The sequence below is a fragment of the Danio aesculapii genome, chromosome 23 (assembly GCF_903798145.1).
Source record: "Danio aesculapii chromosome 23, fDanAes4.1, whole genome shotgun sequence".
Lineage (NCBI taxonomy): Eukaryota > Metazoa > Chordata > Actinopteri > Cypriniformes > Danionidae > Danio > Danio aesculapii.
In genome coordinates, this window is record NC_079457.1 from 10480798 (window position 1) to 10498761 (window position 17964).

Consider the following 17964-nt stretch of genomic DNA (forward strand, 5'->3'; position numbering starts at 1 on the left):
AACAGGTTTGTGACAAGTTTAGGTTGAATGGTGTTCAGAATTTGGGTCAACTATCCCTTTAAAGGAATCAAATGTTACAAAATTATTTCTATTAAATACAATAAACTTTCATGAAAGAAACTTATTTCGATAAATCAATTGCACTGCTCGATTTTTACTGCGTAATGGAGATTCATGTGTTTGATCAGGCTAGTGTGTTCCTGGATGAATGAAAATGAAACTGAAAGCTAGTTAGTAAAGACCAATCAACTTGTTTTATACTGTTGAGGAAGTGTACTACACCTCGATTTGAACCTGTCACAGTCCAACTTACTTTCAAAAACGACAGTGTTGAACCACGGAGGAAGAGATTTGCTTTCACGATGATAATTCCATCAGCTATTGTTTTTGCGTTTCTGTATTACTATTACTTTAATTCTACTCAGTCGGACGATTTGTCTTTTAATCCTGCAGGTGAGTTTGACCACATTTATATTTGACCTTACAAGAGACAGATCTACCAAAAATGAAAATAAGCGAAAACTAAATAATGTTGTGTGTGGATTTATCAGCTATATCAGGGGTCTGGAACCTTTTTTCAGCAAAGAGCCATTTCTGATTTTTTTGGCAATGCATTTTTTAAAGAGCCATTGGGGATATATGAATCATCACATGGCAAGTCCATGTATTAAGAAAGTGCAATTTATAGAATTTCTGGTCACACTTTATTTTGATGGTTCATTTATTGAATTATGTTACATTGCATCTACATGCCAACTAATTCTCATTATAAGTAGACTGTTAGGTTGGGGTTAGGGTTGGGGTAAGTTGACATGCACTTGCAAAGTTTCTTATAGTCAGTTAAATGTCTGTTTAAGGAGCACCAACAGATATTAAGCAGACAGTTCTTTTCATCATCACCACTCATGAATGTTTGAATTTACGTGCGCAAGGTTACCATAGAAATGTAAGTTGCATGCCCTTTTTTTGGTGTCTCTATTCAAGTTAGGCCTAATCCACATGAGCATTGTTTGAAACGTCCTTTATTTTTATTCATTTTGCTGTAAAAATATACAATAAAATAGTTTTAATTGTATTTTCAATAGGAAACAGTTATAAGAGACAGTTTTAATTTTTTATTGAAGGGAGACAGCTGGAGAGGAACATGTTTTTTGGTCAAAGAGCCACATGTGGCTCCTGAGCTATTTAGCAGGTCGCACACTGGAAGCGCCGCTGGGCGCCGCGCACATGACAGTTAAAAGTATCACACACCAGTGTATCACATATAGGTTTCGCTTTATGAGTGAAACATACTGTCAAAAAATGTAGACAGTCTTTTTGTTCTTAGATTAGGCTATGTCTGTAAAATGCATATGACCAGAGCAGCTGCTTTGTTCACTGTACAGAACACTTGATTTGTTTGTCGCTGGACGTTTGATATTTGCAAATTTAGGGACCGTCTCTATTCTATACAACATTTGTATACACGTTTCTAACTTCAATAGCGACTGAGATGAAATGGAGATTCACGTGTTTGATCAGGCTATGTGTTCCTGTATAAATAAAAATGAAACTGAATTTGAACTTTATATAGTTGAGGAAGTGTAGCTACACCTCGATTTGAATCTGTCAATGCCCAACATATTTTCAAAAACGAAAGTGTTGAGCCAAGAAGGAATAGATTTGCTTTAATGGTAATGATTCATCAGATATAATTGTTGGATAATAATCAGCTTTTTTACAGCTGCTTTGTTTACTGTACAGAAAGATTGGTTTGTTTGTCACTCGATTGTTATTTTATTCACGAATTTAGGGACCATCTCTAAAGTTATTTCAATAGTGCTGCACAATTAATCGAAAAAAGATCACGATCTCGATTCGACCCTACACACGATCTTAATTCAGCTTTTTCTACAATTCAGCCAATATTTTCAAGGTCAAGAGAGAAGCATACTGTCCCATACTGTATTTATAAGGTATAATTCACCCAGAAATATCATTTCTGTCTTTATTAATGATGTTCGCGGCCACGAAATCACATGTGAGCTGACCGCGAGGCTGTTTGTTTACTGCCGAGAACGCGCGCGCGTGCACGCAGCATGCCAATGACGGCTACTTTAGTGAACAGAACCTGCATAGGCTGTAAATAACAACTGATAAAGTTGTAAATAACGTTCAATTCGTTGCACAGAGCGATCGTTTGATCGCCGCGCTGAAAGAATGACTTGCATGTGTGTGTGTTTTCAGTGACGGCAGCCATGAGCTGCACTAGGAAGTGAAAGTGAAACTGGCCGCACATCATTTAAATGATTATAACGCATTTTACGGTTATGATTACGACACGCATTTGATATGTTTTTTCTTTCATAGCGAACGAGTGTTGGGCATGAAAATAAATGTTTAACAGTGTCAGTATAGCTACTCTAGCTTATAATGTTGTATTCTGTAAAGTTGTATTCTGATATCATCATTTTACTGTGAATTAACAAACAGGACATATTTAATGTCTGTTCAAGTCCACCATAGTGATTGTACAAAATGTAGCATTTTAAGCAACAGTAGACCTACACATAGACCTAATATTATTGTTTTTTTACCATATCGTCACTTTAAAATTAGGTTCTATCTGACATTTTTAACACAATTGAGTTATTGACATATTCGTATTAAATGAAAACTTATTGTTTACATTTTAAGCCTTAAAAAAAAAACAAAAAACAAAAAACAAATGTTGCACACATACTGTTTGCTATATGGATTGCAAAAACTTTGAAGCTCAATATCTTAAAATAATTCAGAACGCAGATAGAACCTTATAATTCCACGTGACGATATGTTTGAGAATTATCAATAATAATAGCCTACTCTTATTAACCTTTTTTTAACATCTAAAGAATCGTGAGAAAGAATCGTGATCTTGATTTTAAGCAAAAAAATAAATAAATCATAATTCACATTTTAGCCAGAATGGTGCAGCCCTAATATTCAACAGTTATATACACGTTTCTAACTTATCTAACCTATAGAAAACGAATTACAATCACACTGTAGTTCTCAAAAATAATGCACACTTTTAATTGATTTTGTATATAGATAACCCCTTGTGAAAGAGATGCTACATGTCAAACGGTTAATCCTAAACAATACAATTAGTTTCAACTTTAACTCTTGATCTATGATGGGAGCCCACTATGTCATATAGTGTAAGTACTATTAATGTAGATCTGAATAACCACGTACTAATAAATAATCATAATTTAATTGCTTGTTACCTATGAGTAGTCTACTGTTATATTGTATTAGAGTATCACGTCATGTGCTGTAATTTGTTTTAAAACTTTTTTAACACCACAATAAGCTAAGCATTGCCACATTGTGCATTGAAATTTGTGCATGCTGTGAACTTTGCAGTTTTCAATTAGGCAAAACCAGCCATCAGTATGTAAACTATCATTGCAAACCTCACAAAAATAAAATGTTTTTTTTTTTTTCACATTCCAGGTTTGAAGTCAGATTTAAGAAATGCCCTCTTTGGGCAGCACATTGTCTCTGATGTTGTACTAAAAGCTGTCTCCTCGTTTATGGCTGACAAAAACACAAACAAACCTCTGGTGCTCTCTTTTCACGGGATTATGGGAACTGGAAAAAACCACGCCTTTAAAATCATCGCAAGAAACATGTATGAAAAAGGGGAGAAAAGCAAGCACATTCACACATTTATATCTCCGTTTCATTTCCCACACAAAGAAAATGTGCACATGTACTGTGTAAGTAATATATACAGTTTATTTTTTTCTACCAAAAGCCTTTTTTGTAGCCTTTAACTATAATTGTATAACTATAAACTGTGGATTTCTTGTTCTTGATATTCAGGCTCAGCTAAAGCAGTGGATTCATGGAAATGTATCCAGCTTTTCCCACTCTATGTTTATATTTGATGAAATGGACAAGATGCATCCAGAGCTGATCGACATCCTAAAACCTTTTCTGGACTACAATGACAATGTGGATGGAGTATCATTTCACAATGCGATCTTCATTTTTCTCAGGTGATGCACTAAAAAGTTATTTCAGATCTGAATTGTGTGATAATTAAATTCCTCTGCTCGTCCAATAAACTGTCACTAAGGATGATCTGTGTTTATTTATAGTAATGCCGGTGGGAATGTGATTGTTAACTTGGCTCTGGATTTCTGGAAAATAGAGGGGTATGCAGGATAACTCAGGACACTGTTCATATTTCTGCCGCACCACAGAGCGCCATCTGAATAATTTTATTTTAAATAACATTCGAATGTGCGCGTATGGTGTGCAATACTTCCCACCGTGTTGCGGTGCTGAGTGGCGCATCCGGTATGCAACCCTCTTAAGAGAATTAAGGAAACCGCTAACAAATGTTCACAACACTTAACAAGACTTCAAAATGATAGTGTCTTTTGGGCTAAAGCTGCGGTCACACTGCACTTTACGCTCTATGGACTTCCATTCATACGCACACGAATGCGTCAGACTGGAAACGTAAGCTCGTGCGACAAGTTTAGCAGTTCGCTGTTGCAAAGTTCAAGCTTGGTGAACTCTGACCTGCGAAATTGCATCCCTTGACTGCGTGAGACCAATCGAGGATCACAATATGACCTCTCTGGACAGAAATTTAAAATATGGACCAATCGCTCGCTTTTTTAAATGCCTAATCATCTTGTTTAATCGCTTTTCGCAGCGCCGTACTACAGAATTTCGCAAGCTCAAACTCTAGAGTGACCACAACTTTATATGTGAGTCAGGAATGTCCTGCAGGTGTTAGTGTAATTAGAGTCTGGATCAGAGTGAATGGGTCACAGCTGTAGTGGGTTGATTGGTGCAATGCATAGTGGGAGGTGTAGTCGGAGTGAATGACAGAGGTGCAGGATGGATGGAGTGCCCTCTTGTGGGTCTTAAATTGCATGCTAGCAATAAAGAAATGAATAAAAAAAGCCAATTTACATAATACACATGTAGGGGTGTAGCACATGACATAAATCACTTCTCTAACTGGCATTTGCATGTTCTGTGTATTCAGGTCTGGCTAAAGCAGTTCATACATACGAATGTAGCAAATTTTCCACGCTCCATGTTCATTTTTGATGAAATGGACAAAATGCAACCACAGGTTATCGATGTGATTAAACCATTCATTGACTACAATGCCCATGTAAATGGAGTGTCATTCCACAAAGCAATCTTCATTTTTCTCAGGTTATACATTATAATTTATATTCATTATAATTCCCCAAACGACCCAATCAATAATTATCTGTGTTTATGTGTAGTAATACAGGTGGGAAAGTGATTGCCGACCTGGCCCTGGATTTCTGGAGAGAAGGCAGAAAACGGGAAGAGATCAAGATGAACAGCAGGGATCTAGAGATTATGATCTCTGAAAGCATCAGCAAGAACGAGAAAAGTATGAATCAAAGCATTTCAGTTATTAAAAGATTTTATAACGTGCATGTAGTCATATATGCATATATTAATAGTTATATTAATACATATATTATTAATACATTAATAATTTTTTCTACGGGGCTGATGAATGCTTAAATTGTATGGCTTATAAACATTCTAAGGCATTGCACACTGCACAGCTTTTTTGTTGACTTTAGAAAAGAAGAATGCGCAATGGTCTTGATGCTAGAGCCCACAACATTGGGTGCTTTTTCTGTTAAGAGTAGATTTGCAGTAGGCAAAATTCAAATTCGAATTGAATCAGCTCCATTGAATTTTTATAAAATAATGCACATCGCTTCGCATCATGGCTGCATCAACCCCTTGGGTGTGCATTATGTTGTATAATGGGTGGTCCAGAGTAAAGATGCGCGGAGCAGCTGAAATGTCACCCGAATCTGCGGCTTCATACTAAACATGGGACTATAACCGTTTTCAAGGTATACCGCGGTTTGGAAAGATTTTAAAACCGCCAAATTCTTCTGTTATACCGTTCCTATGGTGTGTGTAATTTTTTTTTGTTTTGTTTTTTTAGGACAACAGTACCTCCAGCAGAAAAGCTATCCAAAAATACCGTTTTAAATTGTAAAGACATCTGTGTTTTTCAAACTAATGAAGACAGCAGAAGTCAATAATTCACTTATTTCAATAATTCATTATTTAGCCTGACATGTTTACTGTCCCAAAATATTTTAAATGTTTCTCAAAATAAAATATATTGTGTTCAAAAGGGAAGAAAGTTTTTGCAGAGACATTAAAAAAGAATATTTTTTAGAGCAGTAATCACAATGCCGTAAAACTGTGATATTTTTATCCAAGGTTATCATACAATCAGAATATTACACCAGCCCATTCACATATAATTTTATATGATATATATATCCGCACCCGATCGTCACTTTAATAATTCTAATTCTTTGTTTTAAGCATGATGATATGTCAGGGTGGACCGTTCGTTATTAACCAGATACAACATGGAAGGGGAGTACTGTATATCAAGGCAGCACAGGTCCACACATGCCTCCACGCAACTTCCTGTGGTATTTTTTACTGTCCTGACAAATATAAGCACTTAAAGTGATTGTCAGACTTTGACTTGACCGGCGTTCGATTTAGCACACACATGATGTTTCATATTTGATGTACTGTAGGCTACCGGTCTTGAGGCTTTCATATAAAGCACTTAGCCTATTACATACCCAGCACTTTATTCAACCTTGTTAACCTTTGCTAAACGCTCCCACACAGCACTTTTCTTTCCTTCCTTTTGTTTAGTTTTTAATTTACCATTTTTAAGTTTCACTTGGATTGGTTTCACCTCCATTTCTGCTTAAACAAATGTGTTTAAAAAATACAAACGCAAAAATCATTAACAAATAAACTCATCCACCCGCAACCCACCCGCAATTAATCATAATGTATTTTTTTATTACCCGGATTATCCGAAGTGCTCGTGGATATAACCGACATCTGCGCATCGCTAGTTCAGAGTGTATTTTTAGGACTTGGTTGTGTTTATAAGATGCAAAGCAATGTGTGCTCATGCTTTATTTAAAATAAAACAACATTATTTGTATATATATCTTTCATTATATTCATGTATATATACATTATATACAGCTACTCTGCTAACATGAAAACGACTGTTATATTTTCTAGTTTCTCCGAAAAGCTCGTCCTCAAGAAGCTCTAATTGGTCAATTAACATAATGTGCTGTGATTGGCGGATCAGCTCCATGTCACCTGGAAAAGCTTCACGCTCCTACAAGCACACGGTTTTGCGCCGTGTAAACACTGTCAGTCAGAGAAGCTGTTAGCTGTATCAATTTGTGCCAGAATCAGACAGCAAATGACACATTTACAATTACATCCTTGTTTACGTCCTCGCTACAACATACCATTGACGCTTGAAACTGTGCATAGTTGATCAATTTTAACACATACGAATACTTACAGGTTGTGGCTCACAATCCACAGCTTCGTCTAATATGTTTGAAGGAGTTTTTAGCCGAATGCAGCACTCTGAGAGATTCTGAAAGCTATCCTTTGTCAAATGCTTGCTATATATTTTTTATAAGTCTCTGGAACATACTAAAAATTAAACTGTAAGCACTTCACTCTTTGTGTCATGTCTTTTAAAAGCCCAAATACAGAAACAAAAGAAGCTCTGTGGAAATAGCAGCATTTAGACGACATTTTAGCTCTGCTCTGCCTTCGCTGCGCACAGTGTGTGCGTGTGGTGAATGCACATAACCTGAAGCGTTTGTGAAGCCCGGATGTATTTTTTGTAGTCCCCAAACTCTTTCGCTGTAGGCTTTGCGAAGCTAACTCTGTAAAAGCCAATGTCTCCCTTTGCATTACATTACACATCAACTAAAGTTTAAAATATATCATAATGGACCACCCCTTTAACGGCCTGTCATCAATTATTTGTTTTATTTTTTACATCGGTTGCTTCTTTTAATTGCATTTCAATCATCCCTTCCTTATATTATATGGCTTAAATTTGTTCCCCTTAAATCTATTAATTGTTTTGTATCTCTTCCCAGGTGGATTTTGGCACTCCAGTCTCATAGCATCATCTGATTGATCACTATATTCCTTTCCTACCTCTGGAGCTGAGGCATGTGCGCCAGTGTGTCTTGACTGAGATGGAGCATCTGAACAAAACCCAAGATGCTCATCTGGCAGATAAAGTGGCCAGAGACATGCCTTTCTTCCCCAAAATACACAGAGTCTTTGCTGAGAAAGGCTGCAAGTCCGTCAGGCAGAAGTTGGCGCTATATGTTGATGAATAGTGAAAGTACCACTTAGTGCCATTTGAATGTATGTGAATAAGGGCTGTCAATAGATTGTTTTTTTCTAAATTGAGACTAATAAATTATTCTCACAAAACTATTTTCTGCATGCCTTTCATTGTAAATTTAGGTGCATCCAAAAAAGCACACTGCAAAATGATTGTATATAACATAAGGATTCGTTCTGTTTCCGTCGTCAACTCTAACAGCTAACAACTTTACAGCAATCTTTATTAAATGGGCCATGAACTGAGAAACCAAAATTCTCTTCATCTTTTGACATGTATAAGCTCATGGTATTATAAAAACATCCTGTAAGTTTTAGAATACAAAACTTTGTCTTTACTTTAAAAACAGCCTATAATGAAGGGAGTCTGTCAAAACAGCAAGCTTTGAAAGGTTCTACTCTATGACATACTAGCATAAGCTCCGCCTCCACAGAACATCGAAAGTTGTTTCTACTTTACTGCCAGTTTACAGTTTGGTGTGTTCTAAAACGGTAATATCGCCCCTCCAAACCACACTTTAAAGTTAAAACAATCATTATGAACACACTGAAGTGTCGTTCCAAACTAAAGTGTTCAAAAGTTGGAAATGAAGGATTTTGAAGGGTACAACCAATGCTTGGAGTCACAAATTATGCTTTTAAAGGCTCGTCTCTATGCCCCGCTTCAAAGGGATTACTTTTTAAGTAAAGTAATGCACTATATTACATTTACAGCATTTACAGCACCTTTTCATCTGGACTATTCTCGCTGTTGTCAAAAAAGCTCAACAGAGGCTGTACTTTCTTCGTCAGCTGAGGAAGTTTAACCTCCCAAAGGAGCTGCTGAAACAGTTCTACACCTCCATCATTGAATCAGTCATCTGCACATCAATAACTGTCTGGTTTAGCTCAGCTACTAAATACGACCTCCAAAGACTACGTCGAATAGTTCGGACTGCTGAGCGAATCATTGGTACAACCCTTCCTACTCCCCAAGAACTGTACTTATCCAGAGCGAGCAGAAGGGCTGCCAAAATCACTCTGGACCTCTCACACCCAGCACACTGCCTCTTTGAACTTTTACCTTCTGGTCGACGCTACAGAGCACTGCGCACCAGAACAGCCTGACACAGAAACAGTTTCTTCCCTCAGGCAATCCATCTCATGAACACTTGATGATAATAATTGCGAAACCAACATCACTACTTGCTATACACTTTTATACACATATACACTTATTTAACAACACACTTTACATGCCAATTTGCACATAACAGCTGCACATATAACGTTGTATATAGTAATAAACATGTACATACACTTGTCAATCTGTATATTTGCACTCACTACTTACTTCTATTTTTTTAAATATATATTTATTATCTGTTTTTTGTCCTGTCTCTGTAATCCTGTTGCACTGTAGAAGCTCTGTCACGAAAACAAATTCCTCGTATGTGTGAACATACCTGGCAATAAAGCTCTTTCTGATTCTGATTCTGTTTTGGGATAATATAAAAACAAATATTAGGCGCTTTCACACTAAATGTGAAAAACATGTGGAAGGAAATGTAAATTCATGTCTGTGAGCTCAGAAAAATTCTGCAATTCTGTAGTGAATGAATAATGGGGCGCATGAAAAGAAATTTCAACTTTCAACAAAACAAGAAAATATTCAGTTTGCATTTCTCAGTTTTTGTTCATTTGAAGCGATTCTGAATCTGTTTTTGTGCAATGGAGAAAACGTTGAATTGCCAGCCAAAACATTTTAAGTATGTATATGTTTACACGACACACAACAAACACATCTGCTCTTATTCCAGATTCCCACAGGAAAACAAAATAACTGGCACAACCTTTTAACCCTTTTTTCAAATGAATGTTTTTATTTTTCCTGAAAATGTAAAATTAATGCGTAACTTTACTAGTTACTTTAAAAAGTAATCTGATTACATAACTTAAGTTACTTGTAATGCATTCTCCCAACACTGCATTTCAGTACATTTACACATACCAGTGGTGGTTTAGTAATTCCTCTGCAGGCTATGTCTGAATAATTGAATATGTGGCTTCACCTGCTGGTCATCACATGAATCATTTGATGACCGCTAAATCTAGCAAGTGAATTTAGGTCTAATAATTAAATACTTTAAAAGTTTTCAGGTTTAAATGTTGAAATGATGAAAAGATCGTTCATTAACATTTTTAGAGCAGCCAGGAAATCTAGCTCCCAGCCAGGTTAGGTTTACTCAGATTATTTTAAAGGGATGGTTCATTTACACACCATACGCTTCATCACATGGTTCTGAAAACTATGGACGTCAATTGTTGCAGGTTACCAAAATATTCAAAATATCTTCTTTTGTGTACAAGAAAAAACAACATTTCAAACAGGTTTGTGACAAGTTTAGGTTGAATGGTGTTCAGAATTTGGGTCAACTATCCCTTTAAAGGAATCAAATGTTACTAAAATTGTTTCTATTAAATAAAATAAACTTTCATGAAAGAAACTTATTTCGATAAATCAATTGCACTGCTCGATTTTTACTGCGTAATGGAGATTCATGTGTTTGATCAGGCTATGTGTTCCTGGATGAATGAAAATGAAACTGAAAGCTAGTTAGTAAAGGCCAATCAGCTTGTTTTATACTGTTGAGGAAGTGTACTACACCTCGATTTGAACCTGTCACAGTCCAACTTACTTTCAAAAACGAGTGTTGAACCACGGAGGAAGAGATTTGCTTTCACGATGATAATTCCATCAGCTATTGTTTTAGTTTTAAGCTGTCTGTCTTACTATTACTTTAATTCTACTCAGCCGAACGATTTGTCTTTTAATCCTGCAGGTGAGTTTGACCACATTTATATTTGACCTTACAAGAGACAGATCTACCAAAAATGAAAATAAGCGAAAACTAAATAATGTTGTGTGTGGATTTATCAGCTATATCAGGGGTCTGGAACCTTTTTTCAGCAAAGAGCCATTTCTGATTTTTTTGGCAAATGCATTTTTTAAAGAGCCATTGGGGATATATTTGAATCATCACATGGCAAGTCCATGTATTAAGAAAGTGCAATTTATAGAATTTCTGGTCACACTTTATTTTGATGGTCCATTTATTGAATTATGTTACATTGCATCTACATGCCAGGTTGGGGTTAGGGTTGGGGTAAGTTGACATGCACTTGCAAAGTTTCTTATAGTCAGTTAAATGTCTGTTTAAGGAGCAGCAACAGATATTAAGCAGACAGTTCTTTTTGTCATCACCACTCATGAATGTTTGAATTTACGTGCGCAAGGTTACCATAGAAATGTAAGTTGCATGCCCTTTTTTTGGTGTCTCGATTCAAGTTAGGCCTAATCCACAGAGCTGAACACGTGCATTGTTTGAAACGTCCTTTTATTCTTATTCATTTTGCTGCAAAAATAAACAATAAAAAAAGTTATTTTAATTGTATTTTAAATAGGAAATAGTAATAAGAGACCGTTTTAATTTTTTATTGAAGGGAGACAGCTGGAGAGGAACATGTTTTTTGGTCAAAGAGCCATGTGGCTCCTGAGCTATAAGCAGGTCACACACCGGAAGCGCCGCTGGGCGCCGCGCACATGACAGTTAAAAGTATCACACACCAGTGTATCACATATAGTTTTCGCATTATGAGTGAAACATACTGTCAAAAAAATGTAGACAGTCTTTTTGTTCTTAGATTAGGCTATGTCTGTAAAATGCATATGACCAGAGCAGCTGCTTTGTTCACTGTACAGAACACTTGGTTTGTTTGTCACTGGACGTTTGATATTTGCAAATTTAGGGACCGTCTCTATTCTATACAACATTTGTATACACGTTTCTAACTTCAATAGCAATTGAGAAGAAATGGAGATTCACGTGTTTGATCAGGCTATGTGTTCCTGGATGAATAAAAATGAAACTGAAAGCTGTTGAGGAAGTGTAGCTACACCTCCATTTGAATCTGTCAATGCCCAACTTATTTTCAAAAACGAAAGTGTTGAGCCAAGAAGGAATAGATTTGCTTTAATGGTAATGATTCTATCAGATATAATTGTTGGATACAATTTATCAGCTGCTTTTTTTTTTACTGTACAGAACAATTGGTTTGTTTGTCATTGGATGTTTGTTACTTTGTTATTCACGAATTTAGGGAACGTCTCTAAAGTGATTTTCAATAGTGCTGCACAATTAATCGAAAAAAGATCAAGATCTCGATTCGACCCTACACACGATCTTAATTCAGCTTTTTCTACAATTCAGCCAATATTTTTAAGGTCAGGAGAGAAGCTTAAAGGTGCTCGCACAAGTCTTCACAGCAACATTGACACCTTGGAGTGGCGTTAAAAGTGTCATATGCTGTATTTATAAGGTATAATTCACCCAGAAATGTCATTTCTGTCTTCATGTAATGATGTTCGCGCCCGAAATCACACGTGAGCTGACCGCGAGGCTGTTTGTTTGTGCACGCAGCATGCCAATGACGGCTACTTTAGTGAACAGAACCTGCATAGGCTGTGAATAATAATTAATAAATTTGTAAATAACGTTCAGTTCGTTGCACAGAGCGATCGTTTGAGAGCCGCACTGAAAGAATGACTTGCATGTGTGTGTTTTTTCAGTGGCGGCAGCCATGAGCTGCACTAGGAAGTGAAAGTGAAACTGGCCCCACATCATTTAAATGATTATAACGCTTATTACGGTTATGATTACGACAAGCATTTGATATGTTTTTCATATGTCTTTCATAGCGAACACAGAGTGTTGTGCATGAAAATAAATGTTTTACAGTGTCAGTATAACTACTCTAGCTTATATAATGTTGAAAGTTGTATTCTGATGACATCATTTTACTGTGCATAAACAAACAGGACATATTTAATGTCTGTTCAAGTCCACCATAGTGATTGTACAAAATGTAGCATTTTAAGCAACAGTAGACCTACACATAGGCCTAATATTATTACTGTTTTTTTTACCATATCGTCACTTTAGAATTAGTTTCTATCTGACATTTTGTCACAATTGAGTTATTGACATATTCGTATTAAATGAAAACTTATTGTTTACATTTTAAGACTTTTAAAAAAACAAATGTTGCACACATACTGTTTGCTTTATGGATTGCAAAAACTTTGAAGCTCAATATCTCAAAATCATTCAGAACGCAGATAGAACCTTATAATTCCACGTGACGATATGTTTGAGAATTATCAATAATAATAGCCTACTCTTATTAACCTTTTTTTAACATAAAGATCGTAAAGAAGAGAAAGAATCGTGATCTTGATTTTAAGCAAAAAATAAATAAATCATGGTTCTCATTTTAGCCAGAATGGTGCAGCCCTAATATTCAACAGTTATATACACGTTTCTAACTTATCTAACCTATAGAAAACGAATTACAATCACACCGTAGTTCTCAAAAATAATGCACACTTTTAATTGATTTTGTATATAGATAACCCCTTGTGAAAGAGATGCTACATCTCAAACGGTTAATCCTAAACAATACAATTAGTTTCAACTTTAACTCTTGATCTATGATGGAGCCCACTATGTCATATAGTGTCAGTACTATTAATGTAGATCTGAATAACCACGTACTAATAAATAATCATAATTTAATTGCTTGTTACCTGTGAGTAGTCTACTGTTATATTGTATTAGAGTATCACGTCATGTGCTGTAATTTGTTTTAAAACTTTTTTAACACCACAATAAGCTAAGCATTGCCACATTGTGCATTGAAATTTGTGCATGCTGTGAACTTTGCAGTTTTCAATTAGGCAAAACCAGCCATCAGTATGTAAACTATCATTGCAAACCTCACAAAAATAAAATGTTTTTTTTTTTTCACATCCAGGTTTGAAGTCAGATTTAAGAAATGCCCTCTTTGGGCAGCACATTGCCTCTGATGTTGTACTAAAAGCTGTCTCCTCGTTTATGGCTGACAAAAACCCAAACAAACCTCTGGTGCTCTCTTTTCACGGGATTATGGGAACTGGAAAAAACCACGCCTCTAAAATCATCGCAAGAAACATGTATGAAAAAGGGGAGAAAAGCAACACATGCACACATTTATATCTCCGTTTCATTTCCCACACAAAGAAAATGTGCACATGTACAGTGTAAGTAATATATAGTTTTTTTTTCTACAAAAATTCTGAGCTCTGTTTTTTCTAGCCTTTAACTAATTGTATAACTATAAACTGTGGTTTTCTTGTTCTTGATATTCAGGCTCAGCTAAAGCAGTGGATTCATGGAAATGTATCCAGCTTTCCCCACTCCATGTTTATATTGATGAAATGGACAAGATGCATCCAGAGCTGATCGACATCCTAAAACCTTTTCTGGACTACAATGACAATGTGGATGGAGTTTCATTTAAAAATGCGATCTTCATTTTTCTCAGGTGGTGCACTAAAAAGTTATTTTCAGATCTGAGTGGCGTAATAATTAAATTCCTCTGCTCGTCTAATAAACTGTCACTAAGGATGATCTGTGTTTATTTATAGTAATGCCGGTGGGAATGTGATCGTTAACTTGGCTCTGGATTTCTGGAGAAAAGAGAAAAGTCGGGATGAACTAAGGATGAACAGTAGCGACCTGGAGACCAAAATCTCCAATGAAATCTTTAATGGAAACAACCGTATGTATTGATGATGCACTAAAATATAGAGATTTTTATGACAATATGTTTATGACTAATGACTCATTGTAACTGATGCTGTTTTTCTACTTCTGATCATTAAGTCTATGGTCTCTTAATTTAACAGTCCCTCACAGTGACTACCGCCAAACTGAAAGCAAAACAAACATTGTGGCATTAAAACACAATCTCATGGCAATTCGTAACTTTTTGATTTAGTGGCTAATTCGTATGAATTCGTACGATCTAATTCGTACATTTTCGTACGATTTGCTCATCCCCCAATGGCGGTTGGGTTTAGGGGTGGGGTTAGGTGCCATGCCTCCTTTTTAAAATCGTAAAATTTTGTACGACTGAACTCGTACGAATTCATACGAATTAGCCACTAAACTGACAAAACGTAAAATACTTATGTTTTCTCGTGAGATCTCGAGAGAATCCCTCCGTCGCATTTACTTGCTAGCTTTCTGCAACTCTCCCATGGTCACCCACTGAAGCTAAGCAGGGCTGTGCCTGGTCAGTACCTGGATGGGAGACCACATGGGAAAGCCAGGTTGCTGTCGGAAGTGGTGTGAGTGAGACCAGCAAGGGGGCGCTCAACCTGCAATCTGTGTGTGTCCTAACGCCCCAGTATATTGATGGGGACTTTATGCTGCTCAGTGAGTGCTATCTTTTGCTTGAGACGTTAAACAGAGGTCCTGACTCTCTGTGGTTGTTAAAAATCCCAGGCTGTCCTTCAAAAAAGAGTAGGGGTTTAACCCCGGAATCCTGACCAAATTTGCTCACTGGCCTCTGTCCATCATTGCCTCATAACTATGCCCATACCATAATTGGCTTCATCACTCTGTCTCCTCTCCACCAATCAGCTGGTGTGTGGTGTGCGGTCTAGCGCAATATGGCTGCCGTCGCATCGTCCAGGTGGATGCTGCACACTGGTGGTGGACGAGGAGATTCTCCCCAATGTGTAAAGCAAATGGTAATTACTCAACTGTGGGGTTTGTCCTTATTTGATGCTTCGGGGTAATACAAACCAGCATTTTCTTAGAGCGTAGTGACTGTAGAGTATTAATGGTTGTTCAGTGATTTTGAGTTCAATCATCTCAAAACTTAATATTCTCCTTGCAGCTGTATTTCCTCATAGTTTTATATATGTTTATTGTACATGCATTTCTATCTGTGTTTAACCTACATAATTCTATATTTTGGCATTCAAATGTTTAAACTAAACACATTGTGTATCTGTTCTACAGGTGGATTTTGGCACTCCAGTCTCATAGAGCATCATCTGATTGATCACTTTATTCCTTTCCTACCTCTGGAGCTGAAACATGTGCGTCAGTGTGTCTTGAATGAGATGAAGTATCTGAACATCACCCTAGACTCTGATCTGGCAGATAAAGTGGCCAGAGACATGCCTTTCTTCCCTGTTGAAGAGAAAATCTTTGCTGTTAAAGGCTGCAAGTCAGTCAGACAGAAGTTGGTGCTGCATGCTCATTAATAGAATACGCACTTGTTCACCTTATTTTTGACCCTGCACCACAAAACCACCATCTTCCGTTACATGGGTATATTAATGCTATTGGAAAAGCTAAAAGTACATTGTAGATTTTATAATAACTGAGTTTGAAGGATAGATTTTTCTTTTATACCAAAATTTAATAGAATATTATTAAAGATTATGTTCCATCAAGAAATTTAGTATCAAAACTGGTAATAAGCTACTTAATTTGGACAATTTCAATAGTGATTTTTCTCTTTATATTTTTTAAACACTCCATATTTTCAAGTACTTTCAATATCAAATAGTGAGATAACAAACCATACATCAAAGAACAGCTTATTTATTCAGATTTCAGATGATGCATACATTTCAATTTAGAAAAATTGACGCTTGATGACTAGTTTTGTTGTATGAGTTGCTTTTTGAATGTTACTTTCATGTTTCTATTTTACATGTTAAAGTACATAGTTTGATTAATGTCATTATGTCAGCTACTTTGTAGTTATGCTATTCTAATAACTTTGGTTTGAGGCTAGAAACAAAAGAGAAAAAATATGCCATTTGTTTTCTTTTTCTCTACTCCCTGTGCTTTTCAGTCTACACTCTTTAAAGTCCTGTCCATTAAAAGCTGTAAAACTGACTCTGATTTATTAGAAAATAATGTACAAAGTGTAATATGGTAATTACATATATTTAACCCAACTGTGGGGTTTGTCCTTATTTGATGCTTTGGGGTGATACAAACCAACCTCTTTTAACCTCTAACGTGCAAATAATTGAAACGTAGTAGTACAGTAATTTTTCTAAAGTAAATAAAATGCTTAAACAGTATTATTCTGTTTAGTTTCAGAGTCTTTCACGCTACCAGGACTTTAAAACATTTTTTATAATTTCGGATGAAACAATACAAACCCTGAGACCCTGGCATAAACAATTAATGTGTGCAATTAATGAATAAAAGCTTTTTTTTGTGACTGTTGGATTTCCTCATCCACTTGGGCTTGTTGCAAATTTATTTCTTTTTAATTGTGGCTCTCTTATTTCTTTCTATGAATGTAGCTGTGTTATGCCTATGTATGTTACAGTATATAGGCCAGATAATACAGAACGTAAAGGACCACACCCGGCCAATTCCTAGAACACCAGTTGTTTACTTGTGTGTATAAAAGTGGTTTGAAGGAAAGAGTTGTTGTTGAAGATGGCCTGAACATACGTGAGGGTCCGCACCCTTATTGGCTTGAGACTTCCAGTCTCATTCACTTCAATTGAAAGAACAAGATTTTATGATAATTGAACAGCCTGATTTCAAATACTCATAATTATTCCATATAATTTTTTTATTAATTTATATGATGGTTTCTTATTAAATAATTACATTTCTGTATTATTTAGCTTAAATTTGTTTCCCCAAACTCTCACTTCTTATTCTTATGTATCTCTAGGTGGATTTTGGCACTCTAGTCTCATAATAATCATCTGATTGACCATTATGTTCCTTTCCTACCTCTGAAGCTAAATCATGTGTGTCAGTGTGTCTTGACTGAGATGGTCCATCTGAA

At 36.1% G+C, this 17964-nt stretch overlaps 2 pseudogenes; both read left to right on the plus strand.

Annotated features, from left to right (window-relative positions):
* The first annotated feature begins 319 nt into the window (after positions 1–319).
* On the plus strand, positions 320–8358 carry LOC130216764 (torsin-1A-like; annotated as a pseudogene).
* Positions 8359–10938: 2580 nt separating this feature from the next.
* On the plus strand, positions 10939–16609 carry LOC130217227 (torsin-1A-like; annotated as a pseudogene).
* The last annotated feature ends 1355 nt before the right edge of the window (positions 16610–17964 follow it).